At 39.4% G+C, this 14,177-nt stretch overlaps 20 non-coding genes across 20 annotated transcripts; 5 read left to right on the top strand and 15 right to left on the bottom strand.

The window, feature by feature from the left end:
• Positions 1-2,804: 2,804 nt before the first annotated feature.
• TRNAT-AGU (transfer RNA threonine (anticodon AGU)) lies at positions 2,805-2,877 on the bottom strand. The gene has a single exon. It is a non-coding gene; the product is annotated as a tRNA-Thr (tRNA).
• A 941-nt stretch (positions 2,878-3,818) lies between these two features.
• On the bottom strand, positions 3,819-3,891 carry TRNAT-AGU (transfer RNA threonine (anticodon AGU)). Its single transcript has one exon. It is a non-coding gene; the product is annotated as a tRNA-Thr (tRNA).
• Positions 3,892-4,406: 515 nt separating this feature from the next.
• TRNAT-AGU (transfer RNA threonine (anticodon AGU)) lies at positions 4,407-4,479 on the bottom strand. The gene has a single exon. It is a non-coding gene; the product is annotated as a tRNA-Thr (tRNA).
• A 941-nt stretch (positions 4,480-5,420) lies between these two features.
• TRNAT-AGU (transfer RNA threonine (anticodon AGU)) lies at positions 5,421-5,493 on the bottom strand. Its single transcript has one exon. It is a non-coding gene; the product is annotated as a tRNA-Thr (tRNA).
• Positions 5,494-6,008: 515 nt separating this feature from the next.
• TRNAT-AGU (transfer RNA threonine (anticodon AGU)) lies at positions 6,009-6,081 on the bottom strand. The gene has a single exon. It is a non-coding gene; the product is annotated as a tRNA-Thr (tRNA).
• A 142-nt stretch (positions 6,082-6,223) lies between these two features.
• TRNAS-GCU (transfer RNA serine (anticodon GCU)) lies at positions 6,224-6,305 on the top strand. The gene has a single exon. It is a non-coding gene; the product is annotated as a tRNA-Ser (tRNA).
• A 715-nt stretch (positions 6,306-7,020) lies between these two features.
• TRNAT-AGU (transfer RNA threonine (anticodon AGU)) lies at positions 7,021-7,093 on the bottom strand. The gene has a single exon. It is a non-coding gene; the product is annotated as a tRNA-Thr (tRNA).
• A 515-nt stretch (positions 7,094-7,608) lies between these two features.
• On the bottom strand, positions 7,609-7,681 carry TRNAT-AGU (transfer RNA threonine (anticodon AGU)). Its single transcript has one exon. It is a non-coding gene; the product is annotated as a tRNA-Thr (tRNA).
• Positions 7,682-7,823: 142 nt separating this feature from the next.
• Positions 7,824-7,905, top strand: TRNAS-GCU (transfer RNA serine (anticodon GCU)). Its single transcript has one exon. It is a non-coding gene; the product is annotated as a tRNA-Ser (tRNA).
• Positions 7,906-8,620: 715 nt separating this feature from the next.
• On the bottom strand, positions 8,621-8,693 carry TRNAT-AGU (transfer RNA threonine (anticodon AGU)). The gene has a single exon. It is a non-coding gene; the product is annotated as a tRNA-Thr (tRNA).
• Positions 8,694-9,208: 515 nt separating this feature from the next.
• TRNAT-AGU (transfer RNA threonine (anticodon AGU)) lies at positions 9,209-9,281 on the bottom strand. Its single transcript has one exon. It is a non-coding gene; the product is annotated as a tRNA-Thr (tRNA).
• Positions 9,282-9,797: 516 nt separating this feature from the next.
• TRNAT-AGU (transfer RNA threonine (anticodon AGU)) lies at positions 9,798-9,870 on the bottom strand. Its single transcript has one exon. It is a non-coding gene; the product is annotated as a tRNA-Thr (tRNA).
• A 142-nt stretch (positions 9,871-10,012) lies between these two features.
• On the top strand, positions 10,013-10,094 carry TRNAS-GCU (transfer RNA serine (anticodon GCU)). Its single transcript has one exon. It is a non-coding gene; the product is annotated as a tRNA-Ser (tRNA).
• A 717-nt stretch (positions 10,095-10,811) lies between these two features.
• TRNAT-AGU (transfer RNA threonine (anticodon AGU)) lies at positions 10,812-10,884 on the bottom strand. The gene has a single exon. It is a non-coding gene; the product is annotated as a tRNA-Thr (tRNA).
• Positions 10,885-11,026: 142 nt separating this feature from the next.
• On the top strand, positions 11,027-11,108 carry TRNAS-GCU (transfer RNA serine (anticodon GCU)). The gene has a single exon. It is a non-coding gene; the product is annotated as a tRNA-Ser (tRNA).
• A 694-nt stretch (positions 11,109-11,802) lies between these two features.
• On the bottom strand, positions 11,803-11,877 carry TRNAT-AGU (transfer RNA threonine (anticodon AGU)). The gene has a single exon. It is a non-coding gene; the product is annotated as a tRNA-Thr (tRNA).
• Positions 11,878-12,391: 514 nt separating this feature from the next.
• Positions 12,392-12,464, bottom strand: TRNAT-AGU (transfer RNA threonine (anticodon AGU)). Its single transcript has one exon. It is a non-coding gene; the product is annotated as a tRNA-Thr (tRNA).
• A 142-nt stretch (positions 12,465-12,606) lies between these two features.
• On the top strand, positions 12,607-12,688 carry TRNAS-GCU (transfer RNA serine (anticodon GCU)). Its single transcript has one exon. It is a non-coding gene; the product is annotated as a tRNA-Ser (tRNA).
• A 694-nt stretch (positions 12,689-13,382) lies between these two features.
• Positions 13,383-13,457, bottom strand: TRNAT-AGU (transfer RNA threonine (anticodon AGU)). The gene has a single exon. It is a non-coding gene; the product is annotated as a tRNA-Thr (tRNA).
• Positions 13,458-13,972: 515 nt separating this feature from the next.
• On the bottom strand, positions 13,973-14,045 carry TRNAT-AGU (transfer RNA threonine (anticodon AGU)). Its single transcript has one exon. It is a non-coding gene; the product is annotated as a tRNA-Thr (tRNA).
• Positions 14,046-14,177: the final 132 nt, after the last annotated feature.

The following is a 14,177-nucleotide window of genomic DNA, read 5'->3' on the forward strand; positions in this document are numbered from 1 at the left end:
AATATTTTCCTCGTGGCGTTCAGTCGTTACTCAGGGTGTTTAAAATGAAACACTGAGAGTGCCCTGGATAGTATGAGGACCATTGATGATATTTCAAGTAAAAAATTATACAGTACAGTATGTTGTTTGTCTTCCTAAATGTGATTCTTAAATATGTTATTGTTTAATTCTAGATTTGAAGCTTTCTCACTTGACACAGTAAAATTAGCTGTGACGGTCCCACCTGAAGATGGAGATTTGTGTTGCCTCCGAAACGTCGTGATTTAATTGATTTATTTTCATTTATTATTATTTTATTTTATTATTTTCTACCTACGTGACTTTACCGAAAAAACCTAAGAATATGTTATTGTTTTAAAGTTAGATAAGAAACACTTTGTGCCCTACATTTTCTTTGGTGAAAAGTTGCCTAAGATGTGTCCAATCCTGTCCAGCTGGATCAAAAACTAATAAAAGTCACCTGCTTTCTAAACCCTAACCCTCACTTGCTTTCTAAACGCTAATCTTCACCTGCCTTCTAAATCCGAACCCTCAACTGCTTTCTAAAACCTAACCCTCTCCTGCCTTCTAACTCCTAATCCTCACCTGCTTACTAAACCCTAACCCTCAACTGCCCTCTAAACCTTAACCCTCATATGCTTTTGGAAACACTAACCATAATCTGCTTTCTATACCCTAACCCTCAACTGCTTCGTAAACCCTAACCCTCACCCAGAGGCGTAGCTAGGGAGGGGGGGCAGGGGGGTACATATGTCCCGGGGCGCCAAGGTAAAGGGGCGCCAAAATGAGGCTTACAACGTTACATTATAACTTATTGTGACGGGCGCGGCAGCCTGAAACTACTGCACAAATCTACACCTCAACCTAAAAGTTATATATCCCGCCACACACAGCCTACATGTAATGTAATTACATTTTGGTACGCACGCCTATTAAGAACTTACATGGAAGAACGTCCCAAACAACAGACAGGCGCATTCTTTCAGCCTTAGTCAGTGGCATGTGTTTTTTGGTGGCGGAAACTACGACATGATGATAAACTTGTTGACAGTAACGGGGAAGATGAGATAGAAGAATCTTCTGTTAGAGAAGCTGAAAATACTCATTATGATGCTGTTCCTGCTGTACTAAAGTTTCACGATGTTGGCTACTTAGAATATGATAAAACGACAAAGCTATCGAAAATATCACAGCCTCTTCACAATGAAATGATTACTTGCATTTTCAGCACAGAGACAATCTATCATCAGTATCCAGAGAACGTTCAATTACATCAGCATGGTATAAACGCCGACTAGCGAACGGAGAGGAAGTGAATCGTTCGTGGCTATTATATTCACCAATCAATAAAGCTGCTTATTGTTTCTGTTGTCTATTATTTACATCATTGAGTTCAAACTCACGAGCTTCGTTTGAGTTAACAAACGGTTTCAACAAGTGGAGAAAGCCAGAAAAACTAAATTCTCATGAAAACAATCCTAGCCACCGCACAGTATATATTTGTTTTTCTCTCGTTCAACAATTCGTTGCGAAGAGTTAAAAAAAGCTGTGCCCATCACAGTAAAGCGGGAGTCTGGAACACGCTGGAGTGCACGATCAGAAGCTGTTAAAGCTATCTATGAAGGACTGGATGAACTAGTAGGGCTGCTAGACAAATTATCGGAGGACGTAACTATGACGCCTGAAACCAGAAGTGATGCAGAACAGTTACATGCATGCGTATTAAATTTTAACTTCATAGTTTTATTACATTTCTGGAATGTCATTCTTGGAAAAATTGATCGTGTTCAGAAGCGCTTACAGGATCCTACTATGAATTTCAAGGAAGCAGCAACTGATCTTGAATCTTTGGAGCATGAATTTGTCAAGCTTCGTGATGATTTGAGCCAAGTTGCTGTAGAAAACGCCAAAACAAGATGCACAGCCTGGGGGATCGATGTGGACAGAAGAATTAGGCGACGTCGGAAGATTCCAGGAGAACTGGCAAGAGATGCAGGACTTTCAGCAGAAGAAGAAATTGTGCGCGTTATGAAGAGCGTATTTTATCGACTTCAACAGGAGATGTCAACACGGTTTTTACGACTAAAAGACCTGAACACAAAATTTGGATTTCTGCTGGACGTCAAAACTCTTCTATCCGACACAGATGTCAATGCAATTCGTCGAAATTGCACAGATTTTGGAAATTTCTATGACACCGATATCAATGGCCACGAACTTTTCACAGAAATTGGAGATTACAAAATGCTGCTCAATAACCGGAATAAAGTTCTACTAGAAACTCCTTTGGATCTTCTTGGTTTTATTGTGTTTTATGGAGACGACATATTTCCGAATTTTCCACGCCCTCGATTTGTATTTCATAGAGCGCTTCGGGCGGGCTCAGCACCACGTGACGCGCCGCTTGCGCCGCGTGACACGGATCGCACGAATGTGCTGTCCAACAAAGTTCCTACCTGCCCACTCCGAAGGAACGTGTTAATCCATCGTTCTCCACATGAATAGTTGCAATCGCCTTGTTTACTTCACAAGTATATATATGGATATGGCATCTTAATTGGGAAATCTTAAAAAACGGTCGCATTGGGAAATGCAAAGGTTTATGTTCCAAAACAAAAACTTACATTTTCAATTTCTAAAAATAAATCATGCAGAGGATTTGAACTAGGCACCCATTTAATGTTGTGATGGAAAACAAGTCTCCTTAACACTTCTATAGAAGTCAAACTCAATTACCAGGTAGTTACTTGGATTATTAACCCGTAATGCACTCATGCAGAAAAATACCATAATATATCGCAATGAGGCACCACTGGGATTTGAACCCAGGATCGCCTGTTTACTAGACAGGCGCTTTACCAACTAAGCCATGGCGCCATATTCCTCTACGGAATTTCTTAAGTTTCCAATCCCACTGGCAAATTCACAGAAACTCCGAAAAAAATGTTGATGCATTCAAGAAATGTGATGCCTAGAACGAATATATTTTTGAGATTAGTTATGAATCATGGCAACATGTGACAAGGTGCCCGAGTGGTTAAGGCGATGGAGTGCTAATCCACTGTGCTCTGCACGCATGGGTTCGAATCCGATCCTTGTCGATTTGCTCTTTTTAGAGTGAAATCTCGAGAAGCCATTTTTATGTCAATGATTGGGGATTATTTAACAAATTTAGCACCTTTAAGAAATGGAATGCTGAGAAATTACACTGCACTGTGATTGATCAAACGATTACCGTAATTCAGATGTGAGTTTGCTGAATCCTGAAGGTGAAACGCTATTACAGGTAGGAACAACAGTTCCACACTGCCCACCAGGGATTATGTGTCCGTCTGTATGTCTGTCGCGCATAGCCACGCCCTCGATTTGTATTTCATAGAGCGCTTCGGGCGGGCTCAGCACCACGTGACGCGCCGCTTGCGCCGCGTGACACGGATCGCACGAATGTGCTGTCCAACAAAGTTCCTACCTGCCCACTCCGAAGAAACGTGTTAATCCATTGTTCTCCACATGAATAGTTGCAATCGGCTTGTTTACTTCACAAGAATATATATGGATATTGATTCTTAATTGCGAAATCTCAAAATACGGTCGCATTGGGAAATGCAAACGTTTATGCTCCAAAACAAAAACTTACATTTTCAATTTCTAAAAATAAATCAAGCACAGGATTTGAACTTGGCACCCATTTAATGTTGTGATGGAAGAACAAGTCTCCTTAACACTTTTATAGAAGTTAAAACTCAATTACCAGGAAGTTACTTCGATTATTAACCCGTAATGCGCTCATGCAGAATAATACCATAAACATCTCAATGAGGCACCACTGGGATTTGAACCCAGGATCTCCTGTTTACTAGACAGGCACTTTACCAACTAAGCCATGGCGCCCTATGTCGATTTGCTTTTTTTAGAGTGAAATCTAGAGAAGCCATGTTATCTGTCACTGATTGGGGATTATTTAACAAATTTAGCACCTTTAAGAAATGTGATGCTAAAAAATTATACTGCATTGAGATTGATCAAACGATTACCGTAATTCAGATGTGAGTTGGCTGAATCCTGAAGGTGAAACACTATTAATCCAACGTTCTCCACATGCATAGTTGCAATCGCCGTGTTTACTTTACAGATGTATATATGGATATTGAATATTAATTGGGAAATCTCAAAATACGGTCGCATTGGGAAATGCAAACGTTTATGTTCCAAAACAAAAACTTACATTTTCAATTTCTAAAAATAAATCAAGCACAGGATTTGAACTTGGCACCCATTTAATGTTGTGATGGAAAAACAAGTCTCCTTAACACTTCTATAGAAGTCAAACTCAATTACCAGGAAGTTACTTGGATTATTAACCCGTAATGCACTCATGCAGAATAATACCATAAAATATCTCAATGAGGCACCACTGGGATTTGAACCCAGGATCGCCTGTTTACTAGACAGGCGCTTTACCAACTAAGCCATGGCGCCATATTCCTCTACGGAATTTCTTAAGTTTCCAATCCCACTGGCAAATTCACAGAAACTCCGAAAAAAATGTTGATGCATTCAAGAAATGTGATGCCTAGAACGAATATATTTTTGAGATTAGTTATGAATCATGGCAACATGTGACAAGGTGCCCGAGTGGTTAAGGCGATGGAGTGCTAATCCACTGTGCTCTGCACGCATGGGTTCGAATCCGATCCTTGTCGATTTGCTCTTTTTAGAGTGAAATCTCGAGAAGCCATTTTTATGTCAATGATTGGGGATTATTTAACAAATTTAGCACCTTTAAGAAATGGAATGCTGAGAAATTACACTGCACTGTGATTGATCAAACGATTACCGTAATTCAGATGTGAGTTTGCTGAATCCTGAAGGTGAAACGCTATTACAGGTAGGAACAACAGTTCCACACTGCCCACCAGGGATTATTTGTCCGTCTGTATGTCTGTCGCGCATAGCCACGCCCTCGATTTGTATTTCATAGAGCGCTTCGGGCGGGCTCAGCACCACGTGACGCGCCGCTTGCGCCGCGTGACACGGATCGCACGAATGTGCTGTCCAACAAAGTTCCTACCTGCCCACTCCGAAGAAACGTGTTAATCCATTGTTCTCCACATGAATAGTTGCAATCGGCTTGTTTACTTCACAAGAATATATATGGATATTGATTCTTAATTGCGAAATCTCAAAATACGGTCGCATTGGGAAATGCAAACGTTTATGCTCCAAAACAAAAACTTACATTTTCAATTTCTAAAAATAAATCAAGCACAGGATTTGAACTTGGCACCCATTTAATGTTGTGATGGAAGAACAAGTCTCCTTAACACTTTTATAGAAGTTAAAACTCAATTACCAGGAAGTTACTTCGATTATTAACCCGTAATGCGCTCATGCAGAATAATACCATAAACATCTCAATGAGGCACCACTGGGATTTGAACCCAGGATCTCCTGTTTACTAGACAGGCACTTTACCAACTAAGCCATGGCGCCCTATGTCGATTTGCTTTTTTTAAAGTGAAATCTAGAGAAGCCATGTTATCTGTCACTGATTGGGGATTATTTAACAAATTTAGCACCTTTAAGAAATGTGATGCTAAAAAATTATACTGCATTGAGATTGATCAAACGATTACCGTAATTCAGATGTGAGTTGGCTGAATCCTGAAGGTGAAACACTATTAATCCAACGTTCTCCACATGCATAGTTGCAATCGCCGTGTTTACTTTACAGATGTATATATGGATATTGAATATTAATTGGGAAATCTCAAAATACGGTCGCATTGGGAAATGCAAACGTTTATGTTCCAAAACAAAAACTTACATTTTCAATTTCTAAAAATAAATCAAGCACAGGATTTGAACTTGGCACCCATTTAATGTTGTGATGGAAAAACAAGTCTCCTTAACACTTCTATAGAAGTCAAACTCAATTACCAGGAAGTTACTTGGATTATTAACCCGTAATGCACTCATGCAGAATAATACCATAAAATATCTCAATGAGGCACCACTGGGATTTGAACCCAGGATCTCCTGTTTACTAGACAGGCGCTTTACCAACTAAGCCATGGCGCCATATTCCTCGATGGAATTTCTTAAGTTTCCAATCCCACTGGCAAATTCACAGAAACTCCGATAAAAATGTTGATGCATTCAAGAAATGTGATGCCTAGAACGAATATATTTTTGAGATTAGTTATGAATCATGGCAACATGTGACAAGGTGGCCGAGTGGTTAAGGCGATGGACTGCTAATCCATTGTGCTCTGCACGCATGGGTTCGAATCCGATCCTTGTCGATTTGCTCTTTTTAGAGTGAAATCTCGAGAAGCCATTTTTATGTCAATGATTGGGGATTATTTAACAAATTTAGCACCTTTAAGAAATGGAATGCTGAGAAATTACACTGCACTGTGATTGATCAAACGATTACCGTAATTCAGATGTGAGTTTGCTGAATCCTGAAGGTAAAACGCTATTACAGGGAGGAACAACAGTTCCACACTGCCCACCAGGGATTATTTATCCGTCTGTATGTCTGTCGCGCATAGCCACGCCCTCGATTTGTATTTCATAGAGCGCATCGGGCGGGCTCAGCACCACGTGACGCGCCACTTGCGCCTCGTGACACGGATCGCACGAATGCGCTGTCCAACCAAGTTCCTACCTGTCCACTCCGAAGGAACGTGTTAATCCATCGTTCTCCACATGAATAGTTGCAATCGGCTTGTTTACTTCACAAGTATATATATGGATATTGAAAATTAATTGCGAAATCTCAAAATACGGTCGCATTGGGAAATGCAAACGTTTATGTTCCAAAACAAAAACTTACATTTTCAATTTCTAAAAATAATCAAGCACAGGATTTGAACTTGGCACCCATTTAAAGTTGTGATGGAAGAACAAGTCTCCTTAACACTTCTATAGAAGTCAAGCTCTATTACCAGGAAGTTACTTCGATTATTAACCCGTTATGCACTCATGCAGAATAATACCATAAATATCTCAATGAGGCACCACTGGGATTTGAACCCAGGATCTCCTGTTTACTAGACAGGCACTTTACCAACTAAGCCATGGCGCCATATGTCGATTTGCTTTTTTTAGAGTGAAATCTAGAGAAGCCATTTTTTCTGTCACTGATTGGGGATTATTTAACAAATTTAGCACCTTTAAGAAATGTGATGCTAAAAAATTATACTGCATTGAGATTGATCAAACGATTACCGTAATTCAGATGTGAGTTGGCTGAATCCTGAAGGTGAAACACTATTAATCCAACGTTCTCCACATGCATAGTTGCAATCGCCGTGTTTACTTTACAGATGTATATATGGATATTGAATATTAATTGGGAAATCTCAAAATACGGTCGCATTGGGAAATGCAAACGTTTATGTTCCAAAACAAAAACTTACATTTTCAATTTCTAAAAATAAATCAAGCACAGGATTTGAACTTGGCACCCATTTAATGTTGTGATGGAAAAACAAGTCTCCTTAACACTTCTATAGAAGTCAAACTCAATTACCAGGAAGTTACTTGGATTATTAACCCGTAATGCACTCATGCAGAATAATACCATAAAATATCTCAATGAGGCACCACTGGGATTTGAACCCAGGATCTCCTGTTTACTAGACAGGTGCTTTACCAACTAAGCCATGGCGCCATATTCCTCGATGGAATTTCTTAAGTTTCCAATCCCACTGGCAAATTCACAGAAACTCCGATAAAAATGTTGATGCATTCAAGAAATGTGATGCCTAGAACGAATATATTTTTGAGATTAGTTATGAATCATGGCAACATGTGACAAGGTGGCCGAGTGGTTAAGGCGATGGACTGCTAATCCATTGTGCTCTGCACGCATGGGTTCGAATCCGATCCTTGTCGATTTGCTCTTTTTAGAGTGAAATCTCGAGAAGCCATTTTTATGTCAATGATTGGGGATTATTTAACAAATTTAGCACCTTTAAGAAATGGAATGCTGAGAAATTACACTGCACTGTGATTGATCAAACGATTACCGCAATTCAGATGTGAGTTTGCTGAATCCTGAAGGTAAAACGCTATTACAGGTAGGAACAACAGTTCCACACTGCCCACCAGGGATTATTTATCCGTCTGTATGTCTGTCGCGCATAGCCACGCCCTCGATTTGTATTTCATAGAGCGCATCGGGCGGGCTCAGCACCACGTGACGCGCCACTTGCGCCTCGTGACACGGATCGCACGAATGCGCTGTCCAACCAAGTTCCTACCTGTCCACTCCGAAGGAACGTGTTAATCCATCGTTCTCCACATGAATAGTTGCAATCGGCTTGTTTACTTCACAAGTATATATATGGATATTGAAAATTAATTGCGAAATCTCAAAATACGGTCGCATTGGGAAATGCAAACGTTTATGTTCCAAAACAAAAACTTACATTTTCAATTTCTAAAAATAATCAAGCACAGGATTTGAACTTGGCACCCATTTAAAGTTGTGATGGAAGAACAAGTCTCCTTAACACTTCTATAGAAGTCAAGCTCTATTACCAGGAAGTTACTTCGATTATTAACCCGTTATGCACTCATGCAGAATAATACCATAAATATCTCAATGAGGCACCACTGGGATTTGAACACAGGATCTCCTGTTTACTAGACAGGCGCTTTACCAACTAAGCCATGCCGCCCTATGTCGCTTTGCTTTTTTTAGAGTGAAATCTAGAGAAGCCATTTTTTCTGTCACTGATTGGGGATTATTTAACAAATTTAGCACCTTTAAGAAATGTGATGCTGAAAAATTATACTGCATTGAGATTGATCAAACGATTACCGTAATTCAGATGTGAGTTGGCTGAATCCTGAAGGTGAAACACTATTATTCCAACGTTCTCCACATGCATAGTTGCAATCGCCGTGTTTACTTTACAGATGTATATATGGATATTGAATATTAATTGGGAAATCTCAAAATACGGTCGCATTGGGAAATGCAAACGTTTATGTTCCAAAACAAAAACTTACATTTTCAATTTCTAAAAATAAATCAAGCACAGGATTTGAACTTGGCACCCATTTAATGTTGTGATGGAAAAACAAGTCTCCTTAACACTTCTATAGAAGTCAAACTCAATTACCAGGAAGTTACTTGGATTATTAACCCGTAATGCACTCATGCAGAATAATACCATAAAATATCTCAATGAGGCACCACTGGGATTTGAACCCAGGATCTCCTGTTTACTAGACAGGCGCTTTACCAACTATGCCATGGCGCCCTATGTCGATTTGCTTTTTTTAGAGTGAAATCTAGAGAAGCCATTTTTTCTGTCACTGATTGGGGATTATTTAACAAATTTAGCACCTTTAAGAAATGTGATGCTGAAAAATGATACTGCATTGAGATTGATCAAACGATTACCGTAATTCAGATGTGAGTTGGCTGAATCCTGAAGGTGAAACACTATTAATCCAACGTTCTCCACATGCATAGTTGCAATCGCCGTGTTTACTTTACAGATGTATACATGGATATTGAATATTAATTGGGAAATCTCAAAATACGGTCGCATTGGGAAATGCAAACGTTTATGTTCCAAAACAAAAAACTTACATTTTCAATTTCTAAAAATAAATCAAGCACAGGATTTGAACTTGGCACCCATTTAATGTTGTGATGGAAAAACAGGTCTCCTTAACACTTCTATAGAAGTCAAACTCAATTACCAGAAAGTTACTTGGATTATTAACCCGTAATGCACTCATGCAGAATAATACCATAAAATATCTCAATGAGGCACCACTGGGATTTGAACCCAGGATCTCCTGTTTACTAGACAGGCGCTTTACCAACTAAGCCATGGCGCCATACTCCTCTATGGAATTTCTTAAGTTTCCAATCCCACTGGCAAATTCACAGAAACTCCGATAAAAATGTTGATGCATTTAAGAAATGTGATGCCTAGAACGAATATATTTTTGAGATTAGTTATGAATCATGGCAACCTGTGACAAGGTGGCCGAGTGGTTAAGGCGATGGACTGCTAATCCATTGTGCTCTGCACGCATGGGTTCGAATCCCATCCTTGTCGATTTGCTCTTTTTAGAGTGAAATCTCGAGAAGCCATTTTTATGTCACTGATCGGGGATTATTTAACAAATTTAGCACCTTTAAGAAATGAAATGCTGAGAAATTACACTGCACTGTGATTGATCAAACGATTACCGTAATTCAGATGTGATTTTGCTGAATCCTGAAGGTGAAACGCTATTACAGGTAGGAACAACAGTTCCACACTGCCCACCAGGGATTATTTGTCCGTCTGTATGTCTGTCGCGCATAGCCACGCCCTCGATTTGTATTTCATAGACCGCTTCGGGCGGGCTCAGCATCACGTGATGCGCCGCTTGCACCACGTTACACGGATCGCACGAATGCGCTGTCCAACCAAGTTCCTACCTGCCTACTCCGAAAAAACGTGTTAATCCATCGTTCTCCACATGAATAGTTGCAATCGGCTTGTTTACTTCACAAGTATATATATGGATATTGAATATTAATTGCAAAATCTCAAAATACGGTCGCATTGGGAAATGCAAACGTTTATGTTCCAAAACAAAAACTTACATTTTCAATTTCTAAAAATAAATCAAGCACAGGATTTGAACTTGGCACCCATTTAATGTTGTGATGGAAAAACAAGTCTCCTTAACACTTCTATAGAAGTCAAACTCAATTACCAGGAAGTTACTTGGATTATTAACCCGTAATGCACTCATGCAGAATAATACCATAAAATATCTCAATGAGGCACCACTGGGATTTGAACCCAGGATCTCCTGTTTACTAGACAGGCGCTTTACCAACTAAGCCATGGCGCCATATTCCTCTACGGAATGTCTTAAGTTTCCAATCCCACTGGCAAATTCACAGAAACTCCGATAAAAATGTTGATGCATTCAAGAAATGTGATGCCTAGAACGAATATATTTTTGAGATTAGTTATGAATAATGGCAACATGTGACAAGGTGGCCGAGTGGTTAAGGCGATGGACTGCTAATCCATTGTGCTTTGCACGCATGGGTTCGAATCCCATCCTTGTCGATTTGCTCTTTTTAGAGTGAAATCTCGAGAAGCCATTTTTTATGTCACTGATCGGGGATTATTTAACAAATTTAGCACCTTTAAGAAATGAAATGCTGAGAAATTACACTGCACTGTGATTGATCAAACGATTACCGTAATTCAGATGTGATTTTGCTGAATCCTGAAGGTGAAACGCTATTACAGGTAGGAACAACAGTTCCACACTGCCCACCAGAGAATATTTGTCCGTCTGTATGTCTGTCGCGCATAGCCACGCCCTCGATTTGTATTTCATAGAGCGCTTCGGACGGGCTCAGCGCCACGTGACACAGATCGCACGAATGCGCTGTCCAACCAAGTTCCTACCTGCCCACTCCGAAGGAACGTGTTAATCCATCGTTCTCCACATGAATAGTTGCAATCGGCTTGTTTACTTCACAAGTATATATTTGGAAATTGAAAATTAATTGGGAAATCTCAAAATACGGTCGCATTGGGAAATGCAAACGTTTATGTTCCAAAACAAAAACTTACATTTTCAATTTCTAAAAATAAATCAAGCACAGGATTTGAACTTGGCACCCATTTAATGTTGTGATGGAAGAACAAGTCTCCTTAACACTTCTATAGAAGTCAAGCTCTGTTACCAGGAAGTTACTTCGATTATTAACCCGTAATGCACTCATGCAGAATAATACCATAAATATCTCAATGAATCACCACTGGGATTTGAACCCAGGATCTCCTGTTGACTAGACAGGCGCTTTACCAACTAAGCCATGGCGCCCTATGTCGATTTGCTTTTTTAGAGTGAAATCTAGAGAAGCCATTTTTTCTGTCACTGATTGTGGATTATTTAACAAATTTAGCACCTTTAAGAAATGTGATGCTGAAAAATTATACTGCATTGAGATTGATCAAACGATTACCGTAATTCAGATGTGAGTTGGCTGAATCCTGAAGGTGAAACACTATTAATCCAACGTTCTCCACATGCATAGTTGCAATCGCCGTGTTTACTTTACAGATGTATATATGGATATTGAATATTAATTGGGAAATCTCAAAATACGGTCGCATTGGGAAATGCAAACGTTTATGTTCCAAAACAAAAACTTACATTTTCAATTTCTAAAAATAAATCAAGCACAGGATTTGAACTTGGCACCCATTTAATGTTGTGATGGAAAAACAAGTCTCCTTAACACTTCTATAGAAGTCAAACTCAATTACCAGGAAGTTACTTGGATTATTAACCCGTAATGCACTCATGCAGAATAATACCATAAAATATCTCAATGAGGCACCACTGGGATTTGAACCCAGGATCTCCTGTTTACTAGACAGGCGCTTTACCAACTAAGCCATGGCGCCATATTCCTCTACGGAATGTCTTAAGTTTCCAATCCCACTGGCAAATTCACAGAAACTCCGATAAAAATGTTGATGCATTCAAGAAATGTGATGCCTAGAACGAATATATTTTTGAGATTAGTTATGAATAATGGCAACATGTGACAAGGTGGCCGAGTGGTTAAGGCGATGGACTGCTAATCCATTGTGCTTTGCACGCATGGGTTCGAATCCCATCCTTGTCGATTTGCTCTTTTTAGAGTGAAATCTCGAGAAGCCATTTTTTATGTCACTGATCGGGGATTATTTAACAAATTTAGCACCTTTAAGAAATGAAATGCTGAGAAATTACACTGCACTGTGATTGATCAAACGATTACCGTAATTCAGATGTGATTTTGCTGAATCCTGAAGGTGAAACGCTATTACAGGTAGGAACAACAGTTCCACACTGCCCACCAGAGAATATTTGTCCGTCTGTATGTCTGTCGCGCATAGCCACGCCCTCGATTTGTATTTCATAGAGCGCTTCGGACGGGCTCAGCGCCACGTGACACAGATCGCACGAATGCGCTGTCCAACCAAGTTCCTACCTGCCCACTCCGAAGGAACGTGTTAATCCATCGTTCTCCACATGAATAGTTGCAATCGGCTTGTTTACTTCACAAGTATATATATGGAAATTGAAAATTAATTGGGAAATCTCAAAATACGGTCGCATTGGGAAATGCAAACGTTTATGTTCCAAAACAAAAACTTACATTTTCAATTTCTAAAAATAAATCAAGCACAGGATTTGAACTTGGCACCCATTTAATGTTGTGATGGAAGAACAAGTCTCCTTAACACTTCTATAGAAGTCAAGCTCTGTTACCAGGAAGTTACTTCGATTATTAACCCGTAATGCACTCATGCAGAATAATACCATAAATATCTCAATGAATCACCACTGGGATTTGAACCCAGGATCTCCTGTTTACTAGACAGGCACTTTACCAACTAAGCCATGGCGCCCTATGTCGATTTGCTTTTTTTAGAGTGAAATCTAGAGAAGCCATTTTTTCTGTCACTGATTGTGGATTATTTAACAAATTTAGCACCTTTAAGAAATGTGATGCTGAAAAATTATACTGCATTGAGATTGATCAAACGATTACCGTAATTCAGATGTGAGTTGGCTGAATCCTGAAGGTGAAACACTATTAATCCAACGTTCTCCACATGCATAGTTGCAATCGCCGTGTTTACTTCACAAGTATATACATGGATATTGAATATTAATTGGGAAATCTCAAAATACGGTCGCATTGGGAAATGCAAACGTTTATGTTCCAAAACAAAAACTTACATTTTCAATTTCTAAAAATAGATCAAGCACAGGATTTGAACTTGGCACCCATTTAATGTTGTGATGGAAAAACAAGTCTCCTTAACACTTCTATAGAAGTCAAACTCAATTACCAGGAAGTTACTTGGATTATTAACCCGTAATGCACTCATGCAGAATAATACCATAAAATATCTCAATGAGGCACCACTGGGATTTGAACCCAGAATCTCCTGTTTACTAGACAGGCGCTTTACCAACTAAGCCATGGCGCCATATTCCTCTATGGAATTTCTTAAGTTTCCAATCCCACTGGCAAATTCACAGAAACTCCGATAAAAATGTTGATGCATTCAAGAAATGTGATGCCTAGAACGAATATATTTTTGAGATAAGTTATGAATCAT

The sequence above is a fragment of the Lampetra fluviatilis genome, chromosome 54 (genome assembly GCF_964198595.1).
Source record: "Lampetra fluviatilis chromosome 54, kcLamFluv1.1, whole genome shotgun sequence".
In the NCBI taxonomy this organism is placed as follows: Eukaryota; Metazoa; Chordata; class Hyperoartia; order Petromyzontiformes; family Petromyzontidae; genus Lampetra; species Lampetra fluviatilis.